General features: G+C 49.0%; 1 long non-coding RNA gene across 3 annotated transcripts; it reads right to left on the bottom strand.

The window, feature by feature from the left end:
* Positions 1–1572: 1572 nt before the first annotated feature.
* Positions 1573–20248, bottom strand: LOC147009874 (uncharacterized). Of its 3 annotated transcripts, none has more exons than XR_015052909.1 (2): positions 18881–20248; positions 1573–2579 (listed from the first exon to the last, which is right to left on the bottom strand). It is a non-coding gene; the product is annotated as an uncharacterized LOC147009874 (long non-coding RNA). The 3 variants fall into 3 exon arrangements; XR_015052908.1 differs by having other exon boundaries at positions 18866–20248; XR_015052910.1 differs by lacking the exon at positions 18881–20248 and adding an exon at positions 5796–8303.
* Positions 20249–26899: the final 6651 nt, after the last annotated feature.

Below are 26899 nucleotides of genomic sequence, written 5' to 3' on the forward strand. Positions count from 1 at the left end.
TTAAAACGATGTGATAACCTGGAAATGTTGCATAAGTTCCAGGAAGACTTAAGTTTTCCAATCAGTGCATGATGAAATCTAACTTTTGATATTTCTTATTGCGTTCACAAATTTGATGAATATCGTGCATGTCTTTTTGTGTCCTGTCATCCTTCCCGAGGTCGGCAAAATGAATGCCAGCATGCTGGTACACTGTGTCGGAGTGGTGACCCGTCCAGGATTGTGCCCAACAGCCAAGGAGACTGCTTAACCAGCAACAACGATCTGCACAGAGTATGGTCCCGATCTCCTCCTCCTCCTTATTGTTGAGATGGATTGTAAAAGCTGCCGAGGTTCTGTGACCAGTGCCAGTTCATGTAATGTTGTTCTTTATGAAAGCTCGGAATGTGCCGAATTGATGATTTACTTCTTTGATCTGTGGAACTATCTGTATTTCCAAACCCTGGGGACCCTCGAAGGGGATGGTGTGCTCTTTTCTGATTGGCTGTGCTTTGTCCTGCCGACCTTGTTCACCTCCGCCATCGAAAATGGACGGAGGTTGCTGTTTTCACCCCTGTTTGTTTGTTTTTTTGTTTGTTTGTGAACTGTATTACGAAAAAATTCCTGGACGGATTTCGACGAAACTTGGTGGGGGGATTAGGTATGGTCTAAGGATCATGCCATTAGATTTTGAACTTGGTCCAAAAAAAAATTTTGCAACTTGTTTCAAAAAAATCTAGTTTATATTAATTCAACTTCGATCTAGTTTATATTAATCAATCGTGGTTCAGTGGAGTCTGATCCGTTTTTACCAACAATGAACAGGATATCGGGTTCACTTGAGTGACCCAACAGTGTTGGCAGCGGAAGTGTTGCACTCTGCCGAGTGCTACCCCTCGAGTTCAGACTGTTTCACTCCTTTCCCTGTTGCAGAAAGCACTTATTTTGATTTCAAACGATGGGAATAGTTACTCTCTCCCCGATGAAAGATTGTTTCTCATTTATCTTGCTTGTTCAATCATTTCCCCCCACTTGTCCCCATTCGATATACAAGACCTGGGTAAAGGGTTTTTACGAGAGAGAGAGAGAGAGAGAGAGAGAGAGAGAGAGAGAGAGAGAGAGAGAGAGAGAGAGAGAGAGAGAGAGAGAGAGAGAGAGAGAGAGAGAGAGAGAGAGAGAGAGAGAGAGAGAGAGAGAGAGAGAGAGAGAGAGAGAGAGAGAGAGAGAGAGAGAGAGAGAGAGAGAGAGAGAGAGAGAGAGAGAGAGAGAGAGAGAGAGAGAGAGAGAGAGAGAGAGAGAGAGAGAGAGAGAGAGAGAGAGATATTCATTGATGGATCTTTTCTCTCTCTCCCGTTTGTGTGCGCCTTCGTAATTAAACATTCTCATTTGTTTGCTGAACCTGAGTGGAAATTGAGTTCATTTCTTCCACAGTTAGTAAGTCGATGCCAGGTAAACCTGGATGCTCTGAGTCAGCAGAAAATATAAAATAAAGATTTACATTTCAAACAAACCTCAATACATCACTTGGGATATTACAACACAGGATATGTATAAAGTGCTTGTGCACACATGAGAAGCAAACTATAAACTGTGTATGAAAGAGTAATTCCAAATTTTATTAGTCCTGGAGGGACAGTCGAGCGGTATATATCGTTGCGGTTCCACAAAACCACATGCCTCGAAGGCAATGGCACCCAACATGCAGTGATCTCCAGGCAGTTTTTTCATGAGTATTCGTGTACTTGGTCCTTCCCTCATGTCTTGCGTCTCAACGTTACGAATTGCGTTGCGTGGGACTTGTAGTTCGGTCGAATAAATATCTCTATGATCCGCACTCTGATCTCGACTGCAAACCCTTTCGTTTGAGCCATAATTCACACCAAGCATGGAAGCACACACACACATGCCGTTCAACGGACAATTTTTCATCTGCACACCACGATGCCTCCCGTGGCTCCGATCTTCTTCCTTGTTGCACACAAAACAACCTTCTTCAGGAACTTGCAATATCACAAAAAATTATGACAAATCAATATCACAAATCAACATCAACTGAAGCCTGATGTTTGTTTTCACAGAAAGAAAATGTAACAGAATACATGGATAATCATGTTTACAATGGAATCCTCTCAACTGCAGCATTTTACCGAAGTTCATATAATATTTTATGAGTGAGGAACAATTGCTTTATTCATTCACACCAATTACAAATGTGTAAAGTGGAAATCTTAGAAACGAACAAATTGAGAAAATACAAATCGGGTCTTATCATCAATTGAGCTTCTGATAAAAGGACGATTCGCTCTGCTCCACATCACTCGGAGATCATCTCAACACCTGTTCACCTGATTTTGATCCACCATGTTCATTTGATTGGAAAGAGTCGGTAAGTTTGGGGAATCGTTCCTTCTCATGAGATTAGTTTTCTCATCCGAGATTATCTTGCTTGATACATCGAGTTCTGCTGGTTTGTTGTAATGAGGGATTTTAAAGTTGCTTTCAAGCAAATGGTGTCTATTTTATTGCTTTCTCGGTAAGCAATGCAGTCGGGTAATGGGGTCATCCTCCATCATAGAAACTTGTTCCTCGGTTCATCTGAACTGGAGGGAGAGGGGGGGGGGTGTCATATGCATGTACGTGTGCAACAACTCCCTTCAAGAAACACAAGGAAATTAGACGCAGGTGGAGGCCATTCAGCCCATCAAACCTGTGCCACATCAATACCGCACCAATTTAACAACACAAGATAAAACTATGACACTCGGTAGAGCGCATTCCTCCACCACATAATGATTGATCCATGAGAACACAACGGACCCAATACATTTTTGAAATATTCATGCCACATATAGTTTTTGGCCCTTTCTCTCAATGGTGAAGATTCACTAAAAATTATCAGACGCGAATTTGGATTCTTATCTTCACCAAAATTGAAGCAATTCTTCCTTGTGACACAACCAACATGACCACCAAGTTTCATCCGAATCCGTCCACAACTTTTTGAGATATCGTGCAAGATATCATTTTTGGCCCGATCTCTCAATGGTGAAGAATCAATTGAAAATTCTAGTATCCGGATCTTCACCAAAATTCAATCATTTCATCCCTGTCACACACCGAACCTGGACACAAAATTGAATCTGTATCCAAATTTCGTATTTCAATTTCATCCGTGTTTGGGAGGTGCCACCAAAACTGATCAATGTGATGTCTGAACTATACTGTGGTACTGAGAGTGCTGTGAGATGTGGTGATTCCATCTTCGACTTATTTTCAGTTGTTCCTGGAATTCTTCAGGGGTGTGTGCTGGCCCCCACACTTCTCAGCGCTTGTATGGACTGGATTCTGGGGAGAATGTCGGAGAGATGAAGCTGCGGTGCATTGTTTGGGAATGTCAAGATCTATGATCTTGATTTCACAGACGATGCAGTCATCTTTGTGTAGGGAGACTCTGGATTTCCTTTTGGGCGCCCTCGAGGTGCTGAATGAGTAGTCGGAGCCGCTGGGATTATGGGTTTCCTCGGTCAAAGCGAAGATGCAGGCTTTCAATGACATATTGGATGCTGCTCTCTTGTCTGTACCTGTTTTTGGTGAGGATGTTGAGGTCATGGAGAGATTCACTTACCTTGGCAGTGATGGTCATTTCTCTGCTGGCTGTGAGCCTGAAATCAAAAAACATCTGGATCGGGCCTGTGGAGTCATGGATTCACTGGATCATGGGGTATGGCACCGTCGGTGCCTCTGCAGGAGGACGAAAGTCTGAGTCTTCAGGTCCTTGGTGCTTCCATTCTTGCTCTATGGATGCGAGACTTGGACTCTGCATCGGGATCTGAGATGGAGACAATTCCTTTGGCACCAGGTCTCTTCGGAGAATCCTTCGCCATCGCGGATCGAACTTTGTGTTCAACGAGTGGTTGCTGAGAGGAACTCAAATGAGATTTGTTACCTGCATCGTGCGTGAGCATCTGCTGCAGCTGTATGGACTTGTGGGTCATATTCCTGAGGGTAATCCTGTTCAGCAGATTCTCTCAGCGAGGGAGTCTAGTGAGTAGAGGAGGCCAATGAGCCAACCACGTGCCTCGTGGTTGCAGAAGGTTGATCAACATCTCAAGTAGATGGGGATGGGCCAGGCACATGCCTGCAGGAGGGCCAGATGGAGCCCCCTGGAGTACCGGCAGAAAGTGGATACAGCGACACACTGCTCTGGTGCCTGCTCCCATACTTGACCTGACCTGACTACTCTCCCAGTTATATTCCTCAATAGGCCCACACGAGTTGTAACTTGTTCATTTCCTCTGATATACTTATTGAATGCCTTGCTATTATGCTTAATATTCTTAGCCATCTCCTTCTCATGCTCTCTTTTGGTTTGCCAAGTTACTCTCTCAATTTACCTCTCTTTACTCCAAGAGTGATGTACTTACTCTGCACTCCACACCCTTGCTCTTTGAATGTTTCACATTTTTCTGATGCTGATTGTCTGTTGTTTGCTTCTCCCAATGTACATCATCCAACTTTCTCCGAACACCCTCAATATTTAACTTTCTGAAATGGAATCGTCTTACTCTACGCTCTTGAACTCTAACCCTGAACAGAAACCTTGCACACTCAACATTATGGTCACTTACTTCTCAATACTCCTCCACCATATTGCGATCGTCACTTAAAAGGAGGTCAAACATGCACTTCCCCACGTGGGCTTCAATCCAAAGTGGGTTTAAAAGCAATCCTGGACTAAACCTAGGAAATCCTCAACTGCTCTGCCCTTTCCCTGTTCTTTCACCCAATCTATCCCTGGCAAGTTAAAATCTCCCATAATCAATACTGTTCCCTCTCCACATGCCCTTTTGCATTCTTAATGTACTCCTCCTTCCTCCTCTTCCTTCACACCCAGAGTCCTATAAAAGCATTCTCCCAGTATCTTCATGTTTTTGCAATTTCAAATCTCTTCCCATACAGAATCCTCAACATTTATTCCTTCCTTAACGTCACCCATTTCTCTTGATGCAATTCTGTCCTTTACCCAGATTGCTCCACCTCCTCCTATTCTATCCTTTCCATCACACCAATGCATCTTGCCTTGTTATCTTCATCTTTATATCATCACCAATACATCTTTTTCATCACCAATACATCTTCTAATCCTGTACTCCAGTTACTGTCCTCCTTAAACTTTGTCTCACTCACTGCAACTATATCATACTCCTCGCTGTCCACTTTGGCTTCAGGCTCATCCCTCTTCCAATTTAAACTTGTGGCATTGCTTTGGAATACCTTTAACCTTTCCCTTCCTTCTTCACCTGATTTTCTTCCCTGGCCTTACAAATCACAATTACATCCTCAGTTCCTTCTTCAATCGCTTCCCCACCCTCCACTGACCTAAAAAAGCCTGAATTCCTTCTTCATTTCCCACTGCAAACCTTGCTGCCCCCCTTTCTATTTTGCAAATGGCAATCATTCTGGAAACACTTCCTTTGACCCGCAATAATTCCCACTGCTTCCTTTGTTGCGTTCAATACACCTTCGTTTCGGTCGTCATCGGAATCAACCAGATGGATCGCTCCAACAACTTAGAGCGGCCATGCACCACCACCCACAAGGTTGTGAAAGAGCTCTCAGTCTGTCAATCCTTCTCGGGCAGGCAGGGGGCAGGGGAGGGGAGGAAGGGCGGGCTTTGGGCAGAGTAAAGGAAAATAAGATGACATTCAATGACGAGAGAAGAATGTAAAGACATGGAGTTGTTGATTCTCATTACTCTGAAATATTTTGTACAAAAATAACGAAACAACAAGAAGGGCACTCGGTGGAGCGCTTACCTCCACCACGAAATGCCTGATCCACGAGAACATATCAGGCCCAATACGTTTTTGTAATATGATGATATTCAGGACTTTGTCGTTTTTGGCCCGATCTGTCAATGGTGAAGAATGACTTAAAAAAATAATTAACTCTCGTATCCAGTTCCAGAATCGTATTTTCAAAAACGAAATATTTTTCCATATTTCAAAAACGTATCAATTCTCGTATCGGAAGTGTTTAATCTATTTCATGTAGCCTGGTGTTGGATTCCTGCTTCAGGTGGTTGGTTTGAGACCTTCGTGTCGGAGTTCTTAGCCCATGTCGACTGTTGAATTAACACCAGGTGTGGTTGACAGCCTGTCATCCTTCCGATGTCAGTGAAATGAGTGCCAGTGTCAGTATGTACTGGGGTAATTCCCAGTTGGAGTAACCCGTGCTGGAGTGGAGGCCTGTCCAGGACTGCACTCCTTTCCAATGAAACTGCCTCCTCAGGGGTGAAGCAACATCATCAAAAGTGGTGGAGGGTGAGGGGTGACAACTTGTAACAAAGTTACCATCACCACGACTTATGCTGTTATGATAAACATGAGGGGCTTGGTGGTTCGAGGTCATATCCCCTCCCCTACCCCAGGAATTTATGAAATCCGAGTAATCAGTTTATGTCATCTGGTGAATTTTCTGGACTCCTGAAGGGGGGGCGGGGGTGGGGGTGAATAACAAATATTTCAGGGTTCAACGAATTTAAAAAGCGAAAGAATTGTTGCTCAGACTGAACGTGATGTAATTGTCGTTGTTTGTGTATATTTTTGAAAGTTGTGAATTTCAGTAAAATATTGTTGCGGATTTCGCGCCCGCCGGCGTGCTGACGGCCACGTAACTCGAATCGCGGCACGTCGCCCACCGGACGGACAATCCAGTCGTGACCCTCTCGGACTAACGCCGGGAACCAGTCACGGGTGGACCTTTCGGTCTCACCGCGATCGAGCCAATCAGCCCCCGCGTGGGATAGGGTTGCTCGCCAAATTCGACCTCAGTACCCACGCGGAGGGTAGACCGGGCGATCGCACCTCGCCGCAGGTCGACTTCGGACACGGGCCACTTAAGCGACCCGTTCCGTACTATCAGAATAACCGAGCGGTGTTATCGTCGACCTCGACGGTTCGATTAATTATCGGGCGTATTCAGCCCACTACCAACCCTTTACGTGAAGCAAGATGAGGATTCAATGGGAGAAATGACGAAGCGAAGCGGGAAACAGTTCAACACAAAGCACATTTATTCGCGGCACACGGGAAGCACACATATTCAATTCCACCAAAAGCACACAGAAAAGAAAAACACAATTCCATTTACACAAAAAGCAAATATAAAAGCGAAAACACAATGCAGAGCTAATACCGACTACCGAGCACACGGCAACACTTATACAATTCTACTTCACAGACGGCGCCGACAACACATACCCAAAACCAAGGAAAAGAAATACCCTCAAGGATGAGGCGGCCTGAGGCCGAGACCGGGTCGCGCCTACCCGTCTGGTGATGAGACGCGGAGCGGCGATGGCGCCCCAACCCCGCGGGCCTCGCGGAGGGTGTCTGGTAGGGGGTGGGAAAGGGGCCCCCTTGGTCGCACTATCTCAGCGCGGGGGGAAACAGGAGGGGGTTGCTGATGCTCGGGGTATAGAGGATCTTTATTATCCCGCGACGAGCGTCTCCACCTCGGCCAGGTCGCGCTGTCGGCCTCCCTCGGGTGCAGCTCCCTGCACGACGCGAGCACCCCCTCGTCTGGTGTCGCCGCCTTTCCACAGCTCGTCCCCTCCGTTCCGACTCCAACGCACACGACGAGCAGCTCCACCGCCCGCGAAGTCTTGACCCTCTGCTTCCGACTCTCCTACTCTCCGCCTCTGGACTCTCCGACTCTCCTGACTCTCCCCTCTGGACTCTTCTGACTCTCCTCTGACTGACGAACACGGTCCTTTTATCCCCCCGTAGCTTCGCCTTTGACCCCCTCCCTTTGACCTTTCACCTCGCTCCCCATTGGCCCGAGAAAAAGTGGGCGTGAAGGCTTTTTGATCCATAAATTTGCATATATCGATCGTCCTGGAGGCGGGGCCAAATCGCCCCTCGCTCACCGATTGGACGGCAAAAAGTGGGCGTGTGTCGTTTTTGATCCGTTTTTGAAGCACAAAATCCGTGATTTTGTACATGCTGTTCGACGCGCGCCCTGCACGAGTCCAACACCGGTACCCACAGCGGGGCAAGAACGGTGGCGATGCTACGGTTGCGAGGTGTGACGTGAAGGTCGTGGCGGTTGTGGTGAAGCGGCGTTGTGGTTGGTGGTTGATGTTGTGATTGTGGTGGTAATCATGGCGGTTGGTCCAAATTAAAGATAGTAAAAGAAAAACGGCTATCCTGAAGAGTCGCAGCACGCATAAATGACATGTATTCCCACTAGACAACGGGTTTGGGCCTAACTACACATATACTTGCCGAGATACCTCACCTAAGGGACCTGAATGGTGGTTTGCGAATTTGGTAACCACAACACTACCCCTCCTTTTTACAGACTCGTCCCGAGTCGTCAAATTTTCGTGTGCCATCATGTGTAGTTTTCCCCTAGTACATTTTACCTACGGATCCCTGGGTGCGACATTCATGGTATTCGTGTCCCCAAAATAAATAACCTGAGGGCTGCGTAACTACCTTAACAAACTCACTCACACGGACGACTTAAATAAAATTGCCGGCGCTAGACAGACATGCCGGGGGCGCACTCATATTTACAGTACATCTTAACCTTAACTTACAAATTTTACACTAAACCATGGCCCAGGATCACTGAACTCTGCAAAAGAAAAGCAGTTAGCAGGGAGCCAGGCAGCTCGCATGCAGTCTCTGGCTCAAAACAATGCAGGTGACAGGGAACGTGGCTGGCTGCTCACACGCAGTCCAAGGCCTTCCCTCTTTGAACTGAACGCAGTGAACCACAACGGTGCATGGGCTGCACAAACGTAGTCTCCGTGCCAGCTCAAGTGGCACACGCAATGAGCACAACGAATGGATGGATGGACACAAACACGGTGCACGGGCCGCCACTGCAGGCCCGTGTTGTAGCTGCCAACAGGGCAGTTCTCGCAGCTTGCAAACTGTTGCCTTGCGGATCCTGGCGCACATGGAAATGAACAGGGGGGGGAAAAGCAAAATTGAACGGGGCTGGTGAACGTGGGCAGTGGGCATGGCATGGCAAAGGTAACAGGCAAACACAGCCCGCAGAAGAAGGCTGTTGCAGGCAAACACAGCCGGCAGATGAACTGGCCGGCACAGGCCTTGAAGCAAAACACGGCCAGCCGATGGCACAGGCCTTGCAGCAAAACAACAGCTGCCGATGAAGTTGGCCGGCCTCTGCCTTGAAGCAAAACACGGCCAGCCGATGAAGTTGGCCAGCCTTTGCCGTTCAGTGGAGGTTGGTGGAGGGAGTGCGGTGGTGCTGGCCACTTGGAAGGCGGGCTCGGACCTACCTACCTGTCTCCCTCCCAACCTATCGCCTTTGCCTGTCACTGTACATACCCACTCCCTTAATTTGTCAAACCCCAATTTAGCCCCAACTTATTTTTTTGTTGTTTTTATTTTTACTTCCCCTCTATAAATCGTCCCCTAACCCCCTTTATCGTCCTTGTTCGGCTAACCTATCCTGTCACCTAGCCTACTCCCAACCCCTACGTTCCCTTCCCGGAGGGGAATAAGGGAGAGCTAACGTCCCGTGTCGAGGCCCAACGAAGCCTCAGAATGGCCTCCCCAGAGTTCGGCGATCTAACCCAAAGTGGGTCCAGCGGCCCACAACGACAGCGAGGGGATGGATGGTGCGGAGGGGTACATCTCCTAATCTACCCTAACCATTTAACTGTTAAACTACCCCGGGGCTTTCAACAAGCGCCTCTCGCTTAAACTATTGGTTCTAACAACCCAGATTCCCGTCGCCTGTGTTGGTGTCCTTACAATTTCGGGCCTCGCCCCCCCAATTTTCTCTCCGTGCCCTCACACGGTCTCCTGGCTGGGACACGTGGCTCCCTTTGGCAGGCACGACCCTCTGCCGATTCTCCCGCTATGGCACCCCCGGGCACTACACTGCCTCCGAGCCTACCAGCTCCCTAACACCGGGGAGTGCCCCCATGGCACCTCCCCTGAAACGCACACGTGGCAGGCCGGCCTCCCGGCCCCCTTTCCGAGGGTCACCCGTCCCCACAACACTGCCCACGCGGCTAATGGCGCCCGGGCCCCCGCACCAAGCAGGCGCACCCGTGCCCACTACTCTATCCCGGCCCCCATGGGCCCATGGCCTACCGCGGCCGACTAGCCTGGTGCCCGGGGTACCCACCAGCGATACTCACCTTTCGCAGCCACGCTCCCAAGCCCGTCAACAGGGCTCCTGCACCCCCTCCAAATGGGTCTCGAGCCTACTTTCCCACCAACAACAAAACGACCTCCATTTTTCAATTTGACTCACCCAGCTAACTCACTTTATACTGACCCCGGGGTCCCTTGGGCGGGAGTCACTCCTCCCCCCAATCACTCATCGCACCATGCATTCCCCATTCACTCCACACACACAGACCCGCTGGCCTCACTCACTCACCAAGCACATGCTTCCACTTCACTCACCAACTCTTCAACACACACACCACTGAACTCTGCCATCCTTCTGTGTGCATGCCCTAACCAACTCGTGCTCCCACGTCCCTTAAACTACAGCACGTTCCTTTTAACACTACGTAGCTAAACTACGTCCCCTCTACACACTCACAAGTCTGTCACGGTCTCCAAATCAATCATTTTATTTCCCAACCTAAATCTGGCTACAATCCCTCTAACTAATCCATTCCACGGACTCCATGAGGACTTACCCCTGCCCCATGAAGTCGGTCTAGCTAAGCTAACCCTTCCCCCTAACTAGTTTTCATCCTGTGCCCAGGCTAAGGGGATCTTTCACCCCTTGCCCAGGAATCCTGTACACCCGAAAGTGAGGCTTGCTTTTTTTTTTTTTCCCATGCGCAGCACCTGTGCGGCAACTCAGAGCTCGCGCACTTTGCACCTGCCCGTGACGTCATGCAGCTGCACGTGTTCCTCGTCCCTCCTTGGACGGGACCATCCGGGAGAGATACCCCTCCTGCCGGATTCCAACCCCACGTGCAGCCATGACGTCACCGTGCGCATAAAAAAACAAGCCCCACGTCTCGAGGGGTTCCCCACGCGAACACATGTGCTTTGCCCGTTGGAGCTTAACACACACGATCGCGTGGAGAACCCGTCCGGTCCAAATCCATTTACCTGCCTAAACTTTGTCCGTCCGCGGGATCGGCAAATCCACCGCGTGCGTTTCCGGACCGGGACTTCACTCTCGCAAGCGAGCACGTGGCGGTCTCGTGCGTTGCACAGCACGAACCTCGTGCTCACTGCTGGGTGAACCCGGCACGGTCCCCGAAACAGCTACAGCCGCTACACGGCTTTCTCTCCTCTGTCGCCGTCTCCGTCTCCATTCCACACACGCATACCTGCGTGTTACGACGCACGCAGTCCACACCATCACATTCACACCGGGAGATGCGGCTGCGTGCTCCCGCATGCCAACCGACATCTCCCTCTCATACCGCTCTCTCACACACACGGTCTCCCTTGCACACAGCGACCTTGCACACGGCCGTTCACTCACGCACGGTGCCTCACCACTCACACAAACCATACTACTTACACACGCGGGGGCGCTCACCCGCGCTGCCTCACTCGCACTCCGTGCCTCACTCCCACCCGGCGTGCTGGGAAGCACGTACTCCGGCACCATCGCCACCACACCACTCACACACGGGGTCGCTTCCACACACGGGGACGCACTCACACCTTGCACCTCACACACAGGGACAACCACACTGGGGATTCGTGTCCCCACAAGGGTCTCCGGGGCCTCTATACCCCCAAGCTCTCCGTGCACCTGTCCACAGCACTCCTCCCTCAACCTCGCAAAGCACGACCGAACTCACCTGGTCGTGACTCGCCTCAAGGGGGCATACTCCCTCCCCTCGTTCCTGGAGGAGGCCATCCAGCTGCTCGCACTGGGTCTCTACACGCTCCGCGAGCTCAACCCCATTGTCCTCCACTACCTCCGTGTGTGTGCGCGTCACTTACCCCGTCCTCACCGTGCAGTCTCTCCTCTATCGTTCCCTTCCCGGCTACCGGCCACTGCCAACTCTTCACCCTTTACCTCCCTTGTCTCAACTATTATTATTTCCTTTGTCGTCACCTCGTGTCTCGTCTCACACGTTTTGGTCTCCCCATTTAATTTTTCCCTCTTGGTCACCGTCGATTCCTCTGTCACGACCCTCGTCCAACACGCCCCCCGAATTATTTTTTCACCCGCCTCCACCGCGGGCCTGTTAGCCGTTGCACCCCCTTCCAGCTCGTTTGCTCCCACACGTGGAGTCGCCATTCCCAGCTCCCTGGTCACGGCCTTCATGCCCGCCTGCAGGCATCGGCCCATGTTCTGCGTCTCACCCCGCAGCTCTTTCATTTCTTTTCTCATTTGCTGTGTATTCGCATCCATCGTCGTTTTCACTTCATTTGTATTTGTATCCATCTTTTTGTTCATTTGTTGTGTATTCGCATCCATCTTTTGTGTATTCGCATCCATCTTTTGTGTATACGCATCCATCTTTTCGTTCATGCCTTTCATATCCGCATTTATTTGTTGTGTATTCGCATCCATCCTCGTTGTCATTGCCGCCAGCATGGCGCAAAGCTGGGCCATGTCGGGTGCGCTTGAGTGAGCCGTTTCGGCAGGGGTTGGGGAAGGGTTTTGGTGGAGAGGTGGGGGGGAGGTGTCATACACCGCGGCCGCTGCCGCACCCACCTCGGGCCCTGGGTTCAGTTGGGCGAGTCCGTGTTCCTGCACAATCAACATTTCCTGCTCGGGGATTCCATCCTGGACCATGGATTCTACATTACTACACATATACATTTCTAATACCCCCGGCTCCCGCTCGCCTTGAGACGCCATCTTGCTTCTCGTGAAGGGTTAATTTAACTCGCTCGTAATTTGGAGGGAATCGGGGGTCGCTTCTCTCACCCCTGGACCGATTCCCGTGAATTTAATTGGAGACAGGAGAGCCCGTTTTCCTGTTCTCCGATACCAGTGCCGCGAGGAGGGCGATGAATTTGTATCGCACGACCTGACACCAGTGTTACGGATTTCGCGCCCGCCGGCGTGCTGACGGCCACGTAACTCGAATCGCGGCCCGTCGCCCACCGGACGGACAATCCAGTCGTGACCCTCTCGGACTAACGCCGGGAACCAGTCACGGGTGGACCTTTCGGTCTCACCGCGATCGAGCCAATCAGCCCCCGCGTGGGATAGGGTTGCTCGCCAAATTCGACCTACCTAAGTACCCACGCGGAGGGTAGACCGGGCGATCGCACCTCGCCGCAGGTCGACTTCGGACACGGGCCACTTAAGCGACCCGTTCCGTACTATCAGAATAACCGAGCGGTGTTATCGTCGACCTCGACGGTTCGATTAATTATCGGGCGTATTCAGCCCACTACCAACATTTTACGTGAAGCAAGATGAGGATTCAATGGGAGAAATGACGGCTTAAGCGGGAAACAGTTCAACACAAAGCACATTTATTCGCGGCACACGGGAAGCACACATATTCAATTCCACCAAAAGCACACAGAAAAGAAAAACACAATTCCATTTACACAAAAAGCAAATATAAAAGCGAAAACACAATGCAGAGCTAATACCGACTACCGAGCACACGGCAACACTTATACAATTCTACTTCACAGACGGCGCCGACAACACATACCCAAAACCAAGGAAAAGAAATACCCTCAAGGATGAGGCGGCCTGAGGCCGAGACCGGGTCGCGCCTACCCGTCTGGTGATGAGACGCGGAGCGGCGATGGCGCCCCAACCCCGCGGGCCTCGCGGAGGGTGTCTGGTAGGGGGTGGGAAAGGGGCCCCCTTGGTCGCACTATCTCAGCGCGGGGGGAAACAGGAGGGGGTTGCTGATGCTCGGGGTATAGAGGATCTTTATTATCCCGCGACGAGCGTCTCCACCTCGGCCAGGTCGCGCTGTCGGCCTCCCTCGGGTGCAGCTCCCTGCACGACGCGAGCACCCCCTCGTCCTGGTGTCGCCGCCTTTCCACAGCTCGTCCTCCGCTCCGACTCCAACGCACACGACGAGCAGCTCCACCGCCCGCGGTCTTGACCCTCTGCTTCCGACTCTCCTACTCTCCGCCTCTGGACTCTCCGACTCTCCTGACTCTCCCTCTGGACTCTTCTGACTCTCCTCTGACTGACGAACACGGTCCTTTTATCCCCCGTAGCTTCGCCTTTGACCCCCTCCCTTGACCTTTCACCTCGCCTCCCCATTGGCCCGAGAAAAAGTGGGCGTGAAGGCTTTTTGATCCATAAATTTGCATATATCGATCGTCCTGGAGGCGGGGCCAAATCGCCCCTCGCTCACCGATTGGACGGCAAAAAGTGGGCGTGTGTCGTTTTTTGATCCGTTTTTGAAGCACAAAATCCGTGATTTTGTACACGCTGTTCGGCGCGCGCCCTGCACGAGTCCAACACCGGTACCCACAGCGGGGCAAGAACGGTGGCGATGCTACGGTTGTGAGGTGTGACGTGAAGGTCGTGGCGGTTGTGGTGAAGCGGCGTTGTGGTTGGTGGTTGATGTTGTGATTGTGGTGGTAATCATGGCGGTTGGTCCAAATTAAAGATAGTAAAAGAAAAACGGCTATCCTGAAGAGTCGCAGCACGCATAAATGACATGTATTCCCACTAGACAACGGGTTTGGGCCTAACTACACATATACTTGCCGAGATACCTCACCTAAGGGACCTGAATGGTGGTTTGCGAATTTGGTAACCACAACAATATGATGTAAAATTCATAAATCCAAAACTTAATTAAATGCACTTCACGAGTTTTATCCGTTTGTTCATCTTCAGTCAAATTGACCAAATACTTCACATTCTCCAGATGCATACAGGACTCGAAGCTGGGACAGCTTCGAGGTGAAGAGTGTGCATACCTGGAGGCTATCCTTGCAGGTGAGGACAGCTTAGAGGTGAGTGTGCATATTCCGAGGCCATCCGCACCGGCGAGACGACTTTGAGGGAGTGTGTATATCCAGAGGCTATCCTTACAGGCTGGACAGCTTAGAGGGAATGTGTATATCCAGAGGCTATCCTTACAGGCTGGACAGCTTAGAGGGAGTGTGTATATCCAGAGGCTATCCTTCCAGGCTGGACAGCTTAGAGGGAGTGTGTATATCCAGAGGCTATCCTTACAGGCTGGACAGCTTAGAGGGAGTGTGTATATCCAGAGGCTATCCTTACAGGCTGGACAGCTTAGAGGGAGTGTGTATATCCAGAGGCTATCCTTACAGGCTGGACAGCTTAGAGGGAGTGTGTATATCCAGAGGCTATCCTTACAGGCTGGACAGCTTAGAGGGAGTGTGTATATCCAGAGGCTATCCTTACAGGCTAGACAGCTTAGAGGGAGTGTGTATATCCAGAGGCTATCCTTACAGGCTAGACCCTGAGAGGGAGTGTGTATATGCAGAGGCTATCCTTACAGGCTGGACAGCTTAGAGGGAGTGTGTATATGCAGAGGCTATCCTTACAGGCTGGACAGCTTAGAGGGAGTGTGTATATGCAGAGGCTATCCTTACAGGCTGGACAGCTTAGAGGGAGTGTGTATATCCAAAGGCTATCCTTACAGGCTGGACAGCTTAGAGGGAGTGTGTATATCCAGAGGCTATCCTTACAGGCTCGACCCTGAGAGGGAGTGTGTATATACAGAGGCTATCCTTACAGGCTGGACAGCTTCGAGGGAGTGTGTATATGCAGAGGCTATCCTTACAGGCTGGACAGCTTAGAGGGAGTGTGTTTCTCCAGAAGCTATCCTTACAGGCTAGACAGCTTGGAGGGAGTGTGTATATGCAGAGGCTATCCTTACAGGCTAGACAGCTTAGAGGGAGTGTGTATATCCAGAGGCTATCCTTCCAGGCTAGACAGCTTAGAGGGAGTGTGTATCTCCAGAGGCTATCCTTACAGGCTGGACAGCTTAGAGGGAGTGTGTATATGCAGAGGCTATCCTTACAGGCTGGACAGCTTAGAGGGAGTGTGTTTCTCCAGAGACTTTCCTTACAGGCTAGACATCTTAGAGGGAGCGTGTATATCCAGAGGCTATCCTTACAGGCTAGACAGCTTAGAGGGAGTGTGTATATCAAGAGGCTATCCTTGCAGGCTTGACAGCTGAGAGGGAGTGTGTATATCCAGAGGCCATCCTTACAGGCTAGACAGCTTAGAGGGAGTGTGTGTATCCAGAGGCTATCCTTACAGGCTAGACAGCTTAGAGGGAGTGTGTATATCCAGGGGCTATCCTTATAGGCTTGACAGCTTCGAGGGAGTGTGTATATCCAGACGCTATCCTTACAGGCTAGACAGCTTCGAGGGAGTGTGTATATCCAGAGGCTATCCTTATAGGCTCGGCAGATTGCAGGCGATTGTGCGTACCTGACACACACTCACACACACGAACATTAATTATTATAGTTGTGGTGAACATAAAGTGCAGTGCTGGGCATGTGGTAAAATGGCTTTAAAAATAGTTTTTTCACTCTTTTCAACGTAAATATTGAAGGCCTGATTCTATTTTATACCACCAAGAACACCAGTAGATTATGTTTTATACCACCAAGAACACCAGTAGATTATGTTTTATACCACCAGGAACACCAGTAGATTATGTTTTATACCACGAGGATCACCAGTAGATTATGTTTTAGACATAATCATTAGTTTTATACCATCTGGCCTATTCGTGGAATAGAAAACGTAAACTGCTCAGTCTGGCAGAGGTATGTGCTCCACAGAGTGACATTCTAGTTATTATTATGTTTTCCAGTTCGTGGATTCAAGCTTGTCATGGGCAGTTGCATCCTTGATGCATTTTGAAAAATACAAACCGTTAAAAGTGTTTAAAATTCGTATAATGCAGGTTGCAACAATTATAGGTGTTCTGCAGTCATGGTTTTGTAAAACTGTATCACTGTCTGAAACAGGCAATCTTTCTCTCGACCCAATGCCCCGGTTACCCCCAATGGGACATTTGCTCTCGCAAAAGAGATTTCGAGTTCATTGTGGTTTTTTAGCGAAACACCATGCAAATATCAATCTACTCTCTCCTGTTACTTGACTGGAGAATCAGAATTAAACACTGATGGCTGCTTATAATTAAAAATAATTTCCCATTGGAATTTTGTGCACCTGAAAGAATCGTTTTCAGAATCCATCATTACCTGGATGAGGAATATGTATTTGGACCTGATGAGTTGGAGCAGCTCCCCTGGTCTTGAATTGTATAAAATTCTTTGTGTTGAAAACACAGCCACTTGAATCCTGAACTTCGGTTATTATCAAAAATATGAATAGACAGCAGCATTGAAAGACAGCTGCTGTTGAGAGGGTCCTTACCACAGTTAAGTTCTGAATTTGAATTCAGATGGAGTCAAATTTGATTGAAAACTGTTGTTCACTAACTATGTACACACCACTACTACTATCACGACTATTACTACTACTACTACTACTACTACTACTACTACTACTACTACTACTACGACTACGACTACTACGACTAATTCTTCTTCATCAACGGCCCAAATTATTTCCTCTTTCTCGTGGGGTCAGCGGGGTTCCAGGTCGATTATGAACCGGCTGGCCAGGCCATCTACTTTTCATCTAATAACTCATCTACTTTTCGTTAAGGACACAGTGTGATCTTTGACATCCACCTAATAATGCTGAAAGATAAGACACCCAGGTCAATGTTCATCTGAGGGACGGCACACACATTGATGCCTCGCCCTTCAGGCGAAACACCAATGTGACAATTTACAGCTGAGTCAGGAGTCAAACCCAGGCGAGACAGCTCAAGGGTGAGTGTGCACACCTCTTCATTATCCTGCTGGTCACACCTGGGATACACAGCATGTACTCATAAAACTGACGAATGCCATGCAAATGTGTTCCTCCCTCTTTGATAATTGTCTGAGTTTTTGTTGTGCATTAATATGTCGACTGCTCCAATGGTGAAAGATTCTATTCTATCCTATTCTATTCCATCTAAAATTACTTATTTACAGCTGTGGATGGAGCCGTGGCAAGGAGACTTTCACAGACGTCGGCATTTGGGGCTTTCTTTGACATCTTTTTGGACAACCTTGGATGTGGCCTCCTGTGGACCGGTCTGTTCCAGGTGAGAATGCAGCTGAAAATGCACGCACTTGATCAGTTCTGCAACTGGTTGTGCACACTCACACGGGAGCCTGAGAATGGAGGCTTTTGATGGCCCAAGTATGGAGTTTTTGGTATCAAAAGAACTTTTGGATTACAGTCTCTACTTGGATATGTCTTGACGATAATAAATAGAGGTTGTGTGGCTGTAGATATGTCAGCAATATTCATTCATCGATTGGTCGCAAGTCACTGACCAATTGGGTGTGCCCATTTCTCCCCTTAGCAATTGTGTGCAGCCTATGGCTGCTGGTTGCATCAATTTCTGAGGTTGTGCCTGTACTGCTGATGCAGTGCCCTCTATTGCCAGTATACTGGTACTCATTTCAGTGGTCTCAGAAGGATGACAGGCTGAGTCAAGCACACCTGCCGTTAATTCAACGACTGACAGGGGCTCAAACTCAAGGCCGTAAGATCTTAATCCAGCCACCTTAACCGTTAAGCCAACACCAGACTTGTTTTTTTCCCTTCACTCATTGATTGGTCATGACTCTGGCCAGATGGGTGTGACGATTTTTCCCAGCATCATTATTCACTGGTTGATTGGTCGTGACACTGACAAATGGGGGTGACCATTTTTCCCAACATCTTTATTTGTGTCTATTGTTATCGTCACTATCCCCGTCAGCAAACAACGGTCCATCGAGCAAACAACGGTCCATCGAGGATCCATCGAGGATTCTAGCAAACAACGGTCCATCAAATCACATGCTTTCCTCACCTTGTGTTTCCTCACCTCTCACAGCGGTGATTACGGTGCGGCGTCTTGATCACACACTTTCCTCACCTTGTAACTCATCCTGGTGATTACTTGATTGATCGTGTTGCTATCCTTGTCAATTTTATGCTACTTTGACTCCCTGGACACTTAGCGATCCTCCGTTTTCTGTGGTCCGACAGGGGTACCACTGCCCGTAGGGCAGGGGTGCCCGCGAGTTAATTAAAATGGAGCAGATGTGAATAATCCCATAATCATCATCTCATTATTCAACTCTTCATCCTTTCATTATCATTTTGTGCCCAACTACATGTTCCATACAAAAACGGTGGGTACACAGAGGGTTTAAATCTAGAAATACAAATGAGAAAAAGAAGGAAATATCAATAAGGGATAAAAGTTGGATAGGAGAGGAAAACTGATGGGGTTGGGGGTGGGGTGTAGAATTGGGTAGGTTGTGAGAAGTTGTAATTAAGTGTTAGGCATTATAGGAGGGGAAGAGAAAGACTATTTCACCCCATCTCTCATGATCCGGCATTTGGGGCTTTCCGATGAAGAGAGATGATCTGTACAATATTCTTTACAGAGCTTTGGTGCTGACAAAGCACTTTCTTGGTAAGGGTTCTGCTGCATGGTTTGCCATTGCCTTCCCGGAAGTCAGGAAAGAAATTTGTAATTTGTTCAAGGTGCCCGTGAGAACTCGCCTGCACTTTGCGAAAGACAACGTGGAATCTTTAACATCCACCAAGTAACGCTGGCAGACAGGTTGCCTCGTTTAACATCCATCTGAGGGACAGCACACACCATTGATGCCTCGCCCTGCCTGCAAAACACCAGGTTGCCGGTTTCGTTTGGTCGGGATTCAAACCCAGGAGAGACAGCTCAGAGATGAGGACACATCCCTCCAGGCCATCCTTCCGGCCCTTCTCCCGACCTATTGTGATTTCTGTTTGGCACTGAGGTGGCTCTCTGAGAATTGCCAGAGCGATGTTGACTGACAAGTATATGATCATAGGAAGAGCAGGAGACATTGGTGGGGAAGTAGGAAGTTGGTCATAGCCAAATCCAAAAGAGAGAATTTACCATTGACAGAAATCTGGTTGGGGAGGTGTACAGATAGAGTCGGTCCCCATGGACGTTCATTGGAAAGACCATCAACCCAAGTTGTCCCATCTGCAGTAGCTTGTGATTGTTTTTATTTTTGAGAAGTCATGTGCGTGGATATCACATTTAATCATCCAGAATGGTTTTTATCTTCCAAAGAAAAGTGTTTTGAACTGGAGGCTGTGTATAAATAGGTAAATCTAATGTCCATAAGGATCTTAAAAAGGTGGAGAGGTTGATGATCATGTGACTTTTCTGTTGCAGTGGGGTTACTTTGTCTCGGTGCTCGAATGGCCACCTTTGTGTGCACGCATGGTGCATTCTTACATAACTGGAAACATGAGCACGGTGATGCTCCATACTGGGTGCGGATGGTCATGGATGATGGATGGTAAGTACATAAATGCAGCCTTTTATAGTGTGAGGGAGGCTGCTAATCTCGTTTGAAGCACCGCCACAATCTTCTTCTTCTTCTTAGGAAGAATACCCCGGTCTTAGGTGTATACCCCGGTTAAAATAGGTGTACCATATCCCTGTGTCGTAAGAGGCGACCAGGGTTGCGTCAGGAAGGGCATCCGGCGTAAAACATGTGCCAAATCACTATGCGGATCATAATGGATGATCCGCTGTGGCGACCCCTAACGGGAGCAGCCGAAAGAAGAAGAAGAGGTGTATGCAGGGCCGGATTTTGGGCAGGGCCCACAGGGCCACGGCCCGGGGCCCCGCGCCTTCCAGGGGCCCCGCGCAAACGCAAAGATTACAAGAAATTCTGCTATTTTCCCTCTTTTGTTTGTTTGTGAAAAAATCTAGTTCGTTTGTGTAAATGGTCAGTGAATCACGAAACAAATACTCAATATCCCTGTTAAATTGGCATCTGTTTGGTTATGTTTATCATTTATTTTACATCTTTTAACTTACTTTTTTTCCTTTCCACTGATCTAAAGAGTGCAATCTTAAGGTCTACCACAGAAATAGGTCACACGAAAGAAGTGAGGGTTTTCCCAATCCAAGCAAGCTCTGGCCGTCTCGATTTCATTTTTGCAAAATTACACGCCCGCCCTGAATCTATGTTTGCTATGCACTGCACAGGCGTACTGCTGGGGTGGTTATACTATAATTGTGTAATTCAAGTTTACACACCGGATAATATTTTATTATATTTATAAGGTGTGTTGTGCCGCCACACTGTGCCGGTTGACTCGTCATGCGTATTCATTGTTGTCGCTTCCCTGTGGCTCCGCCTACCGAGAGCCAAGATATGCCACCGCCACACTGTGCCGGTTGACTAGTCATGCATATTCATTGTTGTTGCTTCCCTGTGGCTTCGCCTACCGTGAGCCAGGAGACGCTGTGTTAAAAATGTCGCCTTGCCATTTGGCTTCTTGCCCGCTGCGATGAAAAATGCTTTTTGTGCCAGACTGTGGCCAACAACAGTGTGAGTGATGCGTTTTGTTTCTCGTTCAATACCAGAATTTTGTACTGTGACTTTATGTCGGCATGAAACAGTTCGATGCTCGAGTTTTACCGACGAACTTTGACAATTGTGTTACAACAACCTTTAGGAAAAAACTTGCAACTTTGATGTGTAGACAAATGTAAAGCTCTGCGGTCTATTCTAGTGACTCTAATTTGTCATTATACCGTTACTCTGATCAGTGATTTTAATATACATCTTGTACATGTATAACGATCACCGTAATATCTGTGTCAACTTACTATAACATTTTATTTTTGTTTTTGTTACAGCGATTATCACAATTCATACCATTCGTCAAGAATAAAGAACTCTAAGCCTCAGCATGGTTGTTAGACGTTACGTTCATTGGCGGATGGGGGTTAGCTGTATGCTATCCGGTCCAGACCGGAGAGGCAGAACATGTGTCTCGGTGGCAGAGTGGTAAGGTTACTGGCTGGTCACCTCTATGTGGATTCGGCGGAGTTGGTTCAAATCCTACCGGTGGCATATGTAAATCATGTGTCATGGCCGAGACATGGTGGATTCCTCCTGGTTCTCCGGTTTCCTCCACCAGAGAGACACACCTCGCAATAATAATCTGAGCCGTGGAGAGATTCTCGACAAGCCCTAGGCTTCTTATCAATCCACGTTAATATATCTCGATTATTATTATTAAGGTGTGTTTGGTGTCAACTGCTGAAATATTGCTTTCTATTGTAGGAACTGCCTTTGTGTGGACCTGGTTGAGCCATGGCGGAACGTGAACGTGATCGAGGAAGAAAATACCAGTCTGGTGCGGCCAAGCGGAAGGAAAGCATAGCAGCCGAAAGCGAACGGAACAAGCCACCCAAAATTACAAGTTGGCTTAAGAGTACAACAACCACAGTCGGGTTATACAATGAACAGGATAACAACGCGAAGGGACACATAGCTACGACTATGTCAGCATTATCTGCTGTTGGCCCTCCTCCTTGTTTCAGTGCTGCTGATGCTAGCGGTGATAAAAATTCAAACAATTCTGCTTCAAAATGTGGTTCAGAAGTAGACAGCGAAACGGCTGAAGATTATGAAAAAGACATTGGCCTTTGGCCAGACCAGCTACCAGAGAAGTTCCGAAACTACTGGATCGAGAAGGGTAGTGCACAATGTCGTAATGTCGACAGTGACTTCAAGAACTCCGCTGTCCATGATGGAAATAAAACGCGTCATTGTACAAAAAATTTGTTCAGGAGAAAACACACGTTATCTGGAGAAGAAATCGATCTCAGTTGGCTGTGCTATTCCAAAGAGACCGGCCGTCTGTTCTGTTTTATTTGCCGTCTGATGTCACCCATGTCAGACACTAAAAGTCGGTTTACATCCGGGTTCCAAGATTGGAAACATGCTTGGGAGTCGATAGAGGGACACAGTAATTCAGATCAGCATAAACAGGCAATGTCGAGCCTGGCCAGCAGAAAATCATTGCAAGGCCGCGTTAACGCTGGACTAGTTCGTCAGTACGAGTCAGAACAGCACTACTGGCACGAAGTGCTACGACGGTGCGTGGATGTCCTCATGTTTCTATGTGAACGTGGTCTGCCCATCTGAGTTGACGACGGGGTGATCGGTTCGGTACATAACGGAAATTACCTGGGAGTGATGGAGCTTCTGAGCAAGTACGACACTTTCCTTGTGGCACATCTCCATAAACATGCCAACAAAGGGAGCGGTAATGTAAACTACCTCTCATCGACAGTATGTAACGAACTAATCAATTTGCTGGGTAGAAATGTTCTGAGTGCCATTGTCGCGGAAGTTCGGAGAGCCAAATATTACTCCATATCGGTGGACTCCACTCCGGACGTGTCGCACACTGACCAGCGATGTATAACCATCCGCTACGTGTTGCCAGAGGGGCCAGTAGAGCGTTTTTTGACATTCGTGCCCTTACTGAATCATACTGGAAAGGAGATCGCAGACGGAGTTCTTGATTTTCTCCAACAGATTTGATTTTCTTGACGTACAAAATTCCGATCTCTGACTGTCACGGTCAATCGTACGACAACGGCAGCAACATGTCTGGAAAATACCGCGGCATCCAGGCGCACCTAAAAAGTCGTTGCGAATTTGCCGAGTTTGTTCCTTGCATGGCTCATTCTCTCAACCTCATCGGGATGTGTGCTGCGGAGTGCTGCACGGCTGCTGTGACTCCTCTGTTTGGTATCGTTCAACGGCTGTATGTTTATCTCGTGAAGTCAACCTAACGTTGGCGCAAACATCGCGATGCACTGAAACACATGCCAGTCGTCAAGTGCTTGTCAGATACACGGTGGTCGGCCCGTGCAGATGCTATTGAAGCACTGGCCAATGGATTCCAGCAAAATATGATCTTGATTCCAGCAAAAAAAAAAACTTGACGATCTTGCAATGGATGAACATCTAAATGCAGAGGCCAAAAATGAGGCATCTGCTATTCTGAAGGAATTGGAAAACCTTGAGACGGTGATTCTGCTCGTAACATGGCAGGAAATTCTAAAGAGGTTCAACCTGACAAGTCAGCAGTTACAGAAGCCGGGGCTCGATTTGAACACGGCAGTGAAACTACTCGAATCACTGACAGAGTTCGTACAGGACCTACGGGAACGGTTCGACGACTTTGAACATATTGCTATTGATAAATGTGGTCACAGCGATAAATGTGGTCACTCCAAAGGGCGGAGGAGCTCCTTGTGAGCCAACGGCCATCCATATCTAGTGCCCAACTGTGTCTGCGGATGTCCTCCTGCAGTTGGGTCACTTCTTATTAGGAGGTTGGTTGCAGGATTTGCACTCCGGCCACCGTAAAACCCTTCATTCCGCAAAACGCAAAAACGCAAAAAAATCTGAAAACCCACTCCGTGGGAGTACCTCCTGTGCAGCTTCCCTTCGCAGGGCAGCTCACCGGATGACGGGATTGGGGCAAAGCCTTCGGGACCCACAATGTTTGATAGGAGGGAAACCACGGGGTAACATCCCTGGGTCAGATTGCGGGAGAGTGTGTCGGAGTGGTGCTGAGGTGTCGTCCACCAGACGGCGGTCTCCTTGGGTTAACCTGAGGCGGTCCCTTCGGGTGGGTGCCTGGAATGTCCTATCCCTAAGAGAGGATGATCACCTGTCTCTGTTATCATCTGAGCTCAAGCGTTTGGACATCGGGATTGCAGCTCTCTCTGAGGTTCGGAGACCGGATTGCGGCGAGATAATGGTCGGTGGTTACACCTACTATTGGTCTGGTCGCTCTGATGGTTACCATACCCAAGGAGTTGCTGTAGCTGTGTCCAATAAGCTGACCCCAATGATAATTGAGGTAACACCGGTCAATGAGCGTATTATGAGATTAAGGATTCGTCACTCCTTAGGTGTCATTTCCCTGGTCTCTGTTTATGCTCCGACTGAGGCGAGTGATCTCACCGTGAAGGATGCATTCTACGCCACACTCGAGTCTGTGGTTGATCAGTGCCCCAGACGAGATACACTTCTAGTCTTGGGGGATTTCAATGCATCGACTGGAACTGATAGGGACGGTTATGAGGTGTGTGTTGGTCCCCATGGGTCAGGAACTATGAACCAGAATGGCACTAAGTTCCTTGACTTTGCAAGAAGTCATGTACTTAGGGTGGCTGGTTCATGGTTTCAGCGCCCACAAGCTCATCGCTGGACTTGGTATTCCAACGCCGGCGGTGTGGCAAAGGAGATTGACCATGTCCTCATTGACAGTCGTTGGAGGATGATCCAGAACTGCAGGGTCTACAGGAGTGCTCAGTTCCTCAATACTGACCACAGGCTTGTTGTAGCAACTCTAAAGCTGCACCTTAAATCCTGGAGAATGGTACCATCCCAGCCGAGGCTGGATGTTGCCAAGCTCAGGGATGAGAGAGTAGCTGAGGAGTTTGCGAACAGGCTGAGTGGACACTTGGGGGGTCTGGGTGCTTTGGGGGGTCCTGAAGAGTTGTAGAGTGCCTTCAAGACCACCGTCCTTGATGTTGCCGGTGGATGCCTTGGAGCTCACCGCAGGGCAAAGAAGAATTTTGTCTCTCAAGGGACACTGGATACCATTGACCAGAGTCACAGGGCCAGGCTGAATGGCAGAGCTGAGCTGTTCAGGGAGCTGAGGCGTAAAACTGTACGTGCACTGAGGGTGGACATGGAGGCCTATGTGCGAGGAATCTGTGAGGGGGTTGAGCATCACCTGTGGACAGGTGATTCTCGTCCCGCTTACAGGCGAATTCGCGCATTACGTTCATCCAAGCCCATCCCTCGGAGCACTGCAGTTAGAGCAGAGAGTGGTAGGCTCTTGACAGAGGAGTCTGAAGTGAAGGCCCGCTGGGCTGGGTACTTTGAGCGGTTGTACCAGGCTGATCCCCCAACTGTCGAGTTGGACGTCAAGGGTGTCACAATCCCTGTTGCTGACCCTCGAATCAACTGTGGTCCACCTAGGCTTGTGGAAACACGGGCTGCGGTGAACCAGTTGAAACGGGGCAAAGCTCCAGGGATCTGTGGCATCCATGCCGAACTTCTCAAGGCTGGTGGAAATTCTGCACTCGTGTCGTTGCATGCAGTTTTGTGCTCTGCCTGGAACACAGGCATCATCCCAACTGACTGGAAGAGGGGCCTTGTTGTCCCTCTCTGGAAAGGGAAGGGTGATTGCCAAGACTGCAACAACTACCGAGGGGTGACGCTGCTCTCAGTGCCGGGCAAGGTCTTTGCTCGGATAATTCTCGATAGGGTTTGCCACCATCTGCTTGAGCAACAGCGTCCAGAGCAGTCAGGCTTTACACCAAAGAGGTCAACGATTGACCGTATCCTTGCACTTCGTGTCCTCACCGAACGCAGACGAGAGTTTCGGCAGGGGCTGCTTGCAGCCTATGTTGATCTCTGTAAAGCGTTTGATTCAGTGAATCGGGATGTCCTCTGGAGGATTCTTGGTCTTCGTGGGGTGCCACCAAAACTGATCGATCTGATGGCTGAACTCTACTCTGGTACTGAGAGTGCTGTGAAGTGTGGTGGTACCATCTCTGACTTATTTCCAGTTGTTACTGGAGTTCGTCAGGGATGTGTACTTGCCCCCACATATTTCAGCACTTGTATGGACTGGATTCTAGGGAGGATGTCGGAGAGATCAAGTTGCGGTGCGTCATTTGGGAATGTCAAGATCTCGGACCTTGACTTTGCAGATGATGCAGTCATCTTTGCGGAGACTTTAGACATCCTCTTGGGGGCCCTCGAGGTGCTGAATGAGGAGTCGGAGCCGTTGGGATTACGGGTTTCTTGGGTCAAAACTAAGATCCAGGCTTTCGGTGACATCTTGGATGCTGCTGTCCTGTCTGTGTCTGTTTGTGGTGAGGATGTTGAGGTCGTGGAGAGATTCACTTACCTTGGCAGTGATATTCATGTCTCTGCTGGCTGCGAGTGAGAGGTCAATAGACGTCTGGGTCGGGCCTGGGGAGTCATGGATTCACTGG

This window comes from Eptatretus burgeri, chromosome 17, assembly GCF_056783735.1.
Source record: "Eptatretus burgeri isolate ZD-2024b chromosome 17, Ebu_testis_v1, whole genome shotgun sequence".
NCBI lineage: Eukaryota > Metazoa > Chordata > Myxini > Myxiniformes > Myxinidae > Eptatretus > Eptatretus burgeri.